This window comes from Hordeum vulgare, chromosome 1H (assembly GCF_904849725.1).
Source record: "Hordeum vulgare subsp. vulgare chromosome 1H, MorexV3_pseudomolecules_assembly, whole genome shotgun sequence".
In the NCBI taxonomy this organism is placed as follows: domain Eukaryota; kingdom Viridiplantae; phylum Streptophyta; class Magnoliopsida; order Poales; family Poaceae; genus Hordeum; species Hordeum vulgare.
Window position 1 is genome coordinate 447,827,698 of NC_058518.1, and position 9,344 is coordinate 447,837,041.

The following is a 9,344-nucleotide window of genomic DNA, read 5'->3' on the forward strand; positions in this document are numbered from 1 at the left end:
ACCGAGTTGGACTAGGTTTGGTGGGAGGGAGTCCCCCTTCCTTCCCACCTCCTCCCTTTTTTTTTCTTTCTCTCTTGATTTTCTTCTCCTTGGCGCATAGGGCACTTGTGGGCTGTCCCACCAGCCCACTAAGGGCTGGTGTGTCTCCCCCAAGGCCTATGGGCTTCCCCGGGGTGGGTTGCCCCCCCGGTGAACTCCCGGAACCCATTCGTCATTCCCGGCACATTCCCGGTAACTCCGAAAATCTTCCGGTAATCAAATGAGGTCATCCTATATATCAATCTTCGTTTCCGGACCATTCCGGAAACCCTCGTGACGTCCATGATCTCATCCGGGACTCTGAACAACATTCGGTAACCAACCATATAACTCAAATACGCATAAAACAACGTCGAACCTTAAGTGTGCAGACCCTGCGGGTTCGAGAACTATGTAGACATGACCCGAGAGACTCCTCGGTCAATATCCAATAGCGGGACCTGGATGCCCATATTGGATCCTACATATTCTACGAAGATCTTATCGTTTGAACCTCAGTGCCAAGGATTCATATAAGCCCGTATGTCATTCCCTTTGTCCTTCGGTATGTTACTTGCCCGAGATTCGATCGTCAGTATTCGCATACCTATTTCAATCTCGTTTACCGGCAAGTCTCTTTACTCGTTCCGTAATACAAGATCCCGCAACTTACACTAAGTTACATTGCTTGCAAGGCTTGTGTGTGATGTTGTATTACCGAGTGGGCCCCGAGATACCTCTCCGTCACGTGGATGAGGTTGAAGTGTCGTTTGATGTGTCTGGTCTTCTTGTGAAACCGTGGTTCCTTTGCTAAGGCAATGGCACCAGTGTTGTCACATAACAAGGTTATTGGATTCAGTGCGCTTGGCACCACTCCAAGATCCGTCATGAACTGCTTCATCCAGACACCCTCCTTAGCCGACTCCGAGGCAGCCATGTACTCCGCTTCACATGTAGAATCTGCTACGACGCTTTGCTTGGAACTGCACCAGCTTACAGCACCCCCATTAAGAATAAATACTTATCCGGTTTGCGACTTAGAGTCGTCCGGATCTGTGTCAAAGCTTGCATCGACGTAACCTTTTACGGCGAGCTCTTCGTCACCTCCATACACGAGAAACATCTCCTTAGTCCTTTTCAGGTACTTCAGGATATTCTTGACCGCTGTCCAGTGATCCACTCCTGGATTACTCTGGAACCTACCTGCCATACTTATGGCCAGGCTAACATCCGGTCTAGTGCACAGCATCGCATACATGATAGAACCTATGGCTGAAGCATAGGGGACGGAGCGCATATGCTCTCTATCTTCATCAGTTGCTGGGCATTGAGTCTTACTCAATCTTGTACTTTGTAAAACTGGCAAGAACCCTTTCTTGGACTGTTCCATTTTGAACCTTTTCAAAACTTTATCAAGGTATGTGCTTTGTGAAAGTCCTATCAGGCGTTTTGATCTATCCCTATAGATCTTAATGCCTAGAATGTAAGCAGCTTCTCCTAGGTCCTTCATAGAGAAACTTTCATTCAAGTAACCTTTTATGCTCTCCAAAAGCTCTACGTTGTTTCCAATCAGTAATATGTCATCCACATATAATATTAGAAACGCCACAGAGCTCCCACTCACTTTCTTGTAAATACAAGATTCTCCAACCACTTGTATAAACCCAAATGCTTTGATCACCTCATCAAAGCGTTTGTTCCAACTCCGAGATGCTTGCACCAGTCCATAAATGGATCGCTGGAGCTTGCACACCTTGTTAGAATTCTTAGGATCGACAAAACCTTCGGGTTGCATCATATACAACTCTTCCTTAAGGAAACCGTTAAGAAACGCCGTTTTGACATCCATCTGCCAGATTTCATAATCGAAAAATGCAGCTATTGCTAACATGATTCTGACGGACTTAAGCATCGCTACGGGTCAGAAAGTCTCATCGTAGTCAACTCCTGGAACTTGTGAAAAACCCTTTGCCACAAGTCGAGCTTTATAAACGGTCACATTACCGTCAGCGTCCGTCTTCTTCTTAAAGATCCATTTGTTCTGAATAGCCTTGCGGCCCTCAGGTAGTATCTCCAAAGTCCACACTTTGTTCTCATACATAGATCCTATCTCGGACTTCATGGCTTCTAGCCATTTGTTGGAATCTGGGCCCACCATTGCTTCTTCATAATTTGCAGGTTCATTGTTGTCTAACAACATGATTGATAAGACGGGATTACCGTACCACTCTGGAGCAGCGCGTGATCTCGCCGACCTGCGTGGTTCAACAGAAACTTGAACTGGAGTTTCATGATCATCATCATTAACTTCCTCCTCAACCGGCGTCGCAACGACAGAGGTTTCCCCTTGCCCTGCGCCACCATCCAGAGGGATGAGAGGTTCGACAACCTCGTCAAGTTCTATCTTCCTCCCACTCAATTCTCTCGAGAGAAACTCCTTCTCGAGAAAAGCTCCGTTTTTAGCAACAAACACTTTGCCCTCGGATTTGAGATAGAAGGTGTACCCAACTGTCTCTTTTGGGTAACCTATGAAGACGCACTTTTCCGCTTTGGGTTCCAGCTTTTCTGGCTGAAGCTTTTTGACATAAGCATCACATCCCCAAACTTTAAGAAACGACAACTTTGGCCTTTTGCCATACCACAGTTCGTATGGTGTCGTCTCAACGGATTTTGATGGTGCCCTATTTGAAGTGAATGCAGCTGTTTCTAATGCATAACCCCAAAATGATAACGGCAAATCAGTAAGAGACATCATAGATCGCACCATCTCTAACAAAGTACGATTACGACGTTCGGATACACCATTACGCTGTGGTGTTCCAGGCGGTGTCAACTGTGAAACAATTCCACATTTTCTTAAGTGATCACCAAACTCGAAACTCAGATATTCACCCCCACGATCAGACCGTAGGAACTTGATCTTCTTGTTACGGTGATTTTCCACTTCACTCTGAAATTGCTTGAACTTTTCAAATGTTTCATACTTGTGCTTCATCAAGTAGACATAACCATACCTACTCAAATCGTCAGTGAAGGTGAGAAAATAACGATATCCGCCGCGTGCCTCCACGCTCATTGGACCACACACATCGGTATGTATGATTTCCAATAAGTTACTTGCACGCTCCATTGTTCCGGAGAACGGAGTCTTAGTCATCTTGCCCATGAGGCATGGTTCGCACGTGTCAAGTGAATCAAAGTCAAGTGACTCCAAAAGTCCATCAGCATGGAGTTTCTTCATGCGCTTTACACCAATATGACCCAAGCGGCAGTGCCACAAAAATATGGCGCTATCATTGTTTACTCTAACTCTTTTGGTCTCAATGTTATGTATATGCGTATCGCTATCAAGATTCAATATGAACAATCCTCTCACATTCGGTGCATGACCATAAAAGATGTTACTCATAGAAATAGAACAACCATTATTCTCTGACTTAAAAGAGTAACCGTCTCGCAATAAACAAGATCCATATATAATGTTCATGCTCAACGCAGGCACTAAATAACAATGATTTAAGTTCATCACTAATCCCGACGGTAGCTGAAGTGACACTGTGCCGACGGCGATTGCATCAACCTTGGAACCATTTCCTACGCGCATCGTCACTTCATCTTTCGCCAGCCTTCGTCTATTCCGCAGTTCCTGTTTCGAGTTGCAAATATGAGCAACAGAACCGATATCGAATACCCAGGCACTACTACGAGAGCCGGTTAAGTACACATCAATAACATGTATATCAAATATACCTGATTTTTCTTTGGCCGCCTTCTTATCTGCCAGATACTTGGGGCAATTGCGCTTCCAGTGACCCATACCCTTGCAATAGTAGCACTCCGTTTCAGGCTTAGGTCCAGCCTTGGGTTTCTTCGGCGGATTGGCAACAGGCTTGCCGCTCTTCTTCGAATTGCCCTTCTTGCCTTTGCCGTTTCTCTTGAAACTAGTGGTCTTATTCACCATCAACACTTGATGCTCTTTACGGAGTTCAGACTCTGCGACTTTCAACATCGCAAACAACTCGTCGGGAGACTTGTTCATCCCTTGCATGTTGTAGTTCAACACAAAGCCTTTGTAGCTTGGCGGCAGTGATTGAAGGATTCTGTCAGTGATAGCTTCTTGCGGGAGTTCAATCCCCAGCTCAGCTAGACGGTTTGAGTACCCAGACATTTTGAGCACATGTTCACTGACAGACGAGTTTTCCTCCATCTTGCAAGCATAGAATTTACCGGGGGTCTCATACCTCTCGATCCGGGCGTTCTTCTGAAAGATAAACTCCAACTCCTGGAACATCTCAACTGCTCCATGACGCTCAAAGCGACGTTGAAGTCCCGGTTCTAAGCCATACAAGACTGCACATTGAACTATTGAGTAGTCCTCCTTACGTGCTAACCAAGCGTTCTTAACATCCTGATCAGCCGTAGCGGGTGGTTCATCTCCTAGCGCAGCATTAAGGACATAATCCTTCTTCCCAGCTTGTAAGATTAGCTTAAGATTACGAGCCCAGTCTACAAAGTTGCTTCCATCATCTTTCAACTTAGCTTTCTCTAGGAACATTTTAAAATTCAGGATGACTGTCGCGTGAGCCATGATCTACAACACAAATATATTCAAAGTGGACTTAGACTTTGGAGTTTTAATCAAATTATATGCTAAACTCCCACTCAAAAAGTACATCTCTCTAGTCATTTGAGTGGTTCATGATCCACTTACACTATCCCAAGTCCGATCATCACGTGAGTTGAGTATAGTTTCAGTGGTAAGCATCCCTATGCTAATCATATCAACTATATGATTCATGATCAACCTTTCGGTCTCATGTGTTCCGAGGCCATGTCTGCACATGCTAGGCTCGTCAAGCTTAACCCGAGTGTTCTGCGTGCGCAACTGTTTTGCACCCGTTGTATGTGAACGTTGAGTCTATCACACCCGATCATCACGTGGTGTCTCGAAACGACGAACTGTAGCAACGGTGCACAGTCGGGGAGAACACAATTTCGTCTTGAAATTTTAGTGAGAGATCACCTCATAATGCTACCATCGTTCTAAGCAAAATAAGGTGCATAAAAGGATTAACATCACATGCAATTCATAAGTGACATGATATGGCCATCATCACGTGCTTCTTGATCTCCACCACCAAAGCACCGGCACGATCTTCTTGTCACCGGCGCCACACCATGATCATCCATCAACGTGTTGCCAACGGGGTTGTCGTGCTACTCATGCTATTACTACCAAAGCTACATCCTAGCAAAATAGTAAACGCATCTGCAAGCACAAACGTTAGTATAAAGACAACCCTATGGCTCCTGCCGGTTGCCGTACCATCGACGTGCAAGTCGATATTTCTATTACAACATGATCATCTCATACATCCAATATATCACATCACATCGTTGGACATATCACATCACAAGCATACACTGCAAAAACAAGTTAGACGTTCTCTAATTTTGTTGTTGCATGTTTTACGTGGTGACCAAGGGCATCTAGTAGGATCGCATCTTACTTACGCAAACACCACAACGGAGATATATGAGTTGCTATTTAACCTCATCCAAGGACCTCCTCGGTCAAATCCGATTCAACTAAAGTTGGAGAAACCGTCACTTGCCAGTCATCTTTGAGCAAAGGGGGTTACTCGTAACGATGAAACCAGTCTCTCGTAAGCGTACGGGTAATGTCGGTCCAAGCCGCTTCAATCCAACAATACCGCGGAATCAAGAAAAGACTAAGGAGGGCAGAAAAACGCACATCACCGCCCACAAAAACTTTTGTGTTCTACTCGAGAAGACATCTACGCATGAACCTAGCTCATGATGCCACTGTTGGGGAACGTCGCATGGGAAACAAAAATTTTCCTACGTGCACGAAGACCTATCATGGTGATGTCCATCTACGAGAGGGGATGAGTGATCTACGTACCCTTGTAGACCGTACAGCAGAAGCGTTTGAGAACGCGGTTGATGTAGTGGAACGTCCTCACGTCCCTCGATCCGCCCCGCGAACAATCCCGCGATCAGTCCCACGATCTAGTACCGAACGGACGGCACCTCCGCGTTCAGCACACGTACAGCTCGACGATGATCTCGGCCTTCTTGATCCAGCAAGAGAGACGAAGAGGTAGAAGAGTTCTCCGGCAGCGTGACGACGCTCCGGAGGTTGGTGATGAACTTGTCTCAGCAGGGCTCCGCCCGAGCTCCGCAGAAACGCGATCTAGAGGAAAAACCGTGGAGGTATGTGGTCGGGCTACTGTGGAAAAGTCGTCTCAAATCAGCCCTAAAACCTCCGTATATATAGGTGGGAGGGAGGGGGCCTTGCCTTGGGGCTCAAGGAGCCCCAAGGGGGTCGGCCGAGTCCAAGGGGGAGGACTCTCCCCCCCCAAACCGAGTTGGACTAGGTTTGGTGGGAGGGAGTCCCCCTTCCTTCCCACCTCCTCCCCTTTTTTTTTTCTTTCTCTCTTGATTTTCTTCTCCTTGGCGCATAGGGCACTTGTGGGCTGTCCCACCAGCCCACTAAGGGCTGGTGTGTCTCCCCCAAGGCCTATGGGCTTCCTCGGGGTGGGTTGCCCCCCCGGTGAACTCCCGGAACCCATTCGTCATTCCCGACACATTCCCGGTAACTCCGAAAACCTTTCGGTAATCAAATGAGGTCATCCTATATATCAATCTTTGTTTCCGGACCATTCCGGAAACCCTCGTGACGTCCGTGATCTCATCCGGGACTCCGAACAACATTCGGTAACCAACCATATAACTCAAATACGCATAAAACAACGTCGAACCTTAAGTGTGCAGACCCTGCGGGTTCGAGAACTATGTAGACATGACCCGAGAGACTCCTCGGTCAATATCCAATAGCGGGACCTGGATGCCCATATTGGATCCTACATATTCTACGAAGATCTTATCGTTTGAACCTCAGTGCCAAGGATTCGTATAATCCCGTATGTCATTCCCTTTGTCCTTCGGTATGTTACTTGCCCGAGATTCGATCGTCAGTATCCGCATACCTATTTCAATCTCGTTTACCGGCAAGTCTCTTTACTCGTTCCGTAATACAAGATCCCGCAACTTACACTAAGTTACATTGCTTGCAAGGCTTGTGTGTGATGTTGTATTACCGAGTGGGCCCCGAGATACCTCTCCGTCACACGGAGTGACAAATCCCAGTCTTGATCCATACTAACTCAACTAACACCTTCGGAGATACCTGTAGAGCATCTTTATAGTCACCCAGTTACGTTGCGACGTTTGATACACACAAAGCATTCCTCCGGTGCCAGTGAGTTATATGATCTCATGGTCATAGGAATAAATACTTGACACGCAGAAAACAGTAGCAACAAAATGACACAATCAACATGCTACGTCTATTAGTTTGGGTCTAGTCCATCACGTGATTCTCCCAATGACGTGATCCAGTTATCAAGCAAAAACACCTTGTTCATAATCAGAAGACACTGACTATCATCGATCAACTGGCTAGCCAACTAGAGGCATGCTAGGGATGGTGTTTTGTCTATGTATCCACACATGTAAATGACTCTTCATTCAATACAATTATGGCATGGATAATAAACTATTATCTTGATACAGGAATTATAATAATAACTATATTTATTATTGCCTCTAGGGCATAATTCCAACACTCCCTATAGCCAAGGAGTTTGTTTTCACCCTCAGGAGAAGTTTCTTGGCAATAAAACCAAGATTCGCCTCAGCCTTTGGGATGGCTTGGCATGGCGAGTGATGGGAATGAGCTCTCCCTGCGGCATTGAACATTGACGCCTCCAAGTTCTAAGCTAGGGCCATTGGAAAACTCGGTCTGGCGATTCAAATGAAAAAAGTACCAGAACAAAGGAACTGAAGGTTCCATCCGCAAGTAGGCTTCACAGAACACTTGAAACTGACATAAGTTACTAATCGAGTTGGGACCCAAGTCTTGGAGGCGGACGTTCATGAAAGTCATGGCATCTCTGAGGAATTTTGACCGTGGCGGCTTAAACCCCCGTTCGAGGTGTTCAACAAAGACAACTATTTCCCCTTCCTGCGGGTTGGGAATTTCTTCGCCTAACCCGGATCGCCATCCGATGACCTCTTTCGGGTCGAGGTTTCCTGTCTTCACACAGTCGTTGAGAAAAGCTTCATCAACTTTGGTCGGGAGCCAATCGGCTTTGAAAACGGTACCCATGGCTACAAAGGAAAAGATCATGAAGAAATTAACTCGCCGAGCGCTTACTGAGTGGTTAAGAGGATCAATTAACTCGCCGAACATTTGTCAAGTGACTAAGGGAATCTGTTGACTCGCCAACAAGGGACCAGGTCTAGACACAAGGGCGATTTAGGATTTTCCTACTGTTTAAGGGGGACAACTCAGAGCTTCAGAGATGTTCGCTAAAATGGTGAAGTGCGGATCTACAAACAGGTTTTACACAGCACGCAGTAAAACATAGATCTACAGAGCAGACGAAAATGAATGGAAAAAGGCCTGGATAGAGTAAAACAGCCTATGTCTAGGGTAAAAACAGTAAAGTTGATTTGACAGAAGCCTTTCTTAGTTCCTTGGTAGGAGTTAATCGGTTGAGAGTATGGTTGATATTACCGCGCCTAGCACTACTGCAAATTAATCAATATATATATGGAAGGATTTGAGGTGCGCTAAGGAACCGACGGACAATGAACACCGAAGAGCTTAGATCTGTTTCTAATGGTGAAAGGCTGACCTGATGATGGTGTCCGACGGCGACCGAGAAAGATCCGCGGCGAGTGCTGCGTCCTTGGTCGGCCTGCAGACGCGTCGAACGAGGTGGCCGGATGTGGTGTTTTCCTCGGGCGGCGATGAAGCTCTCGATGTGGTTGTGAGGAAGAAGAAGACCAGCAAAATGGGTAGGTGGGGATGTGTCCTGCCTCCTTCCCCGAGCCTATTTATTGGGTCGGGCGCTGGAATCAAGGCGCCTTGCGCGGGAACTGAAAACAGGATAAAGATTCGCTTTAATAGCGCCAAGATTTTCGGGATATCTGTGCCGAAAGATCCGTTGGAGATTGCGTCATCATTTCTTTCGAGATTAAAGGGATAAGATGGTGTCAATAAGAAATGGTTCGACGATTTGGATATTTCCATGAAAGATGGCGGATTAAGCGTATGATGCGTAAAAGAGAAGAGTGAGTCGCCCCTAACTAGGTAAGAGTTGGCGTGAACAGGTTCAAGTCAATTTGGGGCCTAATGTTGGGGATATTATCTGTTGTGTGACCTGCCCTGGTTGGGCCGGGTTACCAAGCGGGCGACTCATCCATTGGCGATTCAAGCTTTGGCCCAATAAAGC